The sequence below is a fragment of the Leptonychotes weddellii genome, chromosome 2, assembly GCF_054177405.1.
Source record: "Leptonychotes weddellii isolate Sample4059 chromosome 2, ASM5417740v2, whole genome shotgun sequence".
NCBI classification, from domain to species: Eukaryota; Metazoa; Chordata; class Mammalia; order Carnivora; family Phocidae; genus Leptonychotes; species Leptonychotes weddellii.
In genome coordinates, this window is record NC_138370.1 from 21,718,321 (window position 1) to 21,720,756 (window position 2,436).

Genomic DNA, 2,436 nt, shown 5'->3' on the forward strand with positions numbered 1-2,436 from the left:
CAGGTAGCTGGATGTCATTTAACTGCTCTGGGTCATTTTCTCATCTGTAAGGTCAGGCAATGGGAGTCACAGGTGGTCCAAGGTTCTGTCTTGTGTTTACGGTCTGCGTTTGTCTTTTTACTATTATTATGTCCAATGATCATTACCAAAGCCGGCGTTGCCTAAAATTATTCATTTTATTACTTTTTTTTCCTAAACAAAGTAATCTCCAAGCTCCTCTCCTACATCCTCTCACACTTGACGAAATACTAAGATTAGTGAAAGCCCATGACCTTTATCTTGTTCCAGCTCAGCAAGAGACAGGAGGATTTCACCGTCTTGAGAAAATATTTCAGGTCTCATCATTGACTTGAGTTTTCTTCAATACATTATTTTGGGAGAGTTTTAGTTCATAGTTAAAACTATTTTCTCTATGCTAAAGACCCACCCAAATATTCTAGCCCTAACTTCTCAGCAAAGTTCTATTGTTATCTTTATAGCTACTCAGGGGAAGTTTTCACTTGGGAAGAACATCTCATCTTAAGTCAATCAACAGGTATTTTTTGAGCAACTATTATATACCTAACATTATGAACAATCTACAAGAAGCATTAGACATCAGCCCATCTCTCAAGGACCATAAGTTGAAACTGGGGCGAAAAAAACCCAAGTACATTCAGTTGGGAATCACTTGTTGAGGGACACCATAAAGCCTGAGGGGTGGTGTGGCCAGTCCAGAAACTGTCCTTTTATACATGTTGTATTGGAGTAATTATTAATATCAATCCTGCTGACATTTAAGAGTGTCCTAGTTTGGATGATAATTTATAAGGTTGCCTTAATGAGGGGGGAAGGACAGAGCCGTGATATCCTCATCCATGGGAATCAAGTCAATAGAGAAAATTACCATAGCAGCTAAGAACCATGTTGATTAGTGCTTTGTTAACACGGCCATAGACGTCGTCACACCCCGGGTATTCTTCAGTTCGGATGAGGCAATTCCTTTCGTTAGCTGAGATATTTGTATGGGCTATGTTGTGTTGTTGGCTAAATCTAATGCAAAGGGTTATTTTCTCCAGGTTAAAATTCTGACCAGCATCTATGTCTCTGAGATGGAATTAACCTATTGCTGACACATGTCAGGTCTCTCATTTATGGGAAAGAGATCAAGAAGAAGCCTTAAAGAATGGGCAACAAGTAAACGCTAGTAGCCTGTGGAGTTCACATCAAGAAAAGGGGCCTGAGGTCTCACTGGCTTAGCTCAACAACTATGCCTGAGTGTCTCTACAAGCCAAGGACTGGGCCTTTAGTCAACAGGGCAGAAGGAATTTTATGAGCAATGCCCAGAGGTAGGAAGGAGCGTGGGTTATGTGGGGACCGCCAAGCAACTTGGCATTGGTGGATGGTGAGTCAGTGAGTGGCAGTGGATCTGGCTAATGGAGGCTATGGAGGGAGGCGGCAGCCAGATGATGGAGAACCCACATCAAGAAGCGTAGTGTTTTTTTCAAGTTTCCAAATGAAACTGGACCTCGGATATAGCTCCGTCCCTAGGGCCCTGACTTCCCTAGCTGTCACCACATGTCCAGCAACATGATCTCTTCTTCAGGGTTCCTGCTGATCTCTGAAAACCCTCTCTGTCCTCTCCAGGGCTCTGTTTCACATGCATGCTGCACGCACATGCTGTAGCCCTTGGCAGGACTGATGAAACACTTTCTGGAGATCTAGGACAAACAATGCTAGCAAGGAGGGAACACCCAGCCCTGGGCAGACATCCCCATGTTTGGTGTCACCTCCAGATGCGACAGATGAACTAGCGCAGCAAGGACAATTGATTCACTGGGTCAGAGTAGTGGTGGTGTTTATGTTCTTCCCGAGTGCATGGCAGTTGCTGACAATGCTGGGCACTGAAGATCCCGCTGGTTCCTCTGACCATTCCTCCCACCGGTGGACTTGGATGGCCCCAAAGGCCATGTGACCAGCTTGGTGTGCCACCCCCAAGCTGCTGGATCCTGAAGTTCCTGCACCTCTGAACTGCAGTGGGCAAATCAGGTGATCTTTTTTAACAGACTTTTTTTTTTTTTTTAAGATTTTATTTATTTATTTGAGAGAGAGAGAGCATGAGAGGGGGGAGGGTCAGAGGGAGAAGCAGACTCCCTGCTGAGCAGGGAGCCCGATGCGGGACTCGATCCCAGGACTCCAGGATCATGACCTGAGCCGAAGGCAGTCGCTTAACCAACTGAGCCACCCAGGCGCCCAAATCAGGTGATCTTATTTACCCTGGCAATGTACGTTCTTGGCAACAGAAGCAGAACAGTATGGGTTGGTGTATAAATACAAGAAAATAAAAAAAAAAAAGAAAAAAAAAGGCTCATACCATTTTGGAAGGAGCAAGTAGAATCCACCAAAAAGGCAAAATGTATAACTAGCATGAAGAACTGTGAGAGGGACATGCCAACA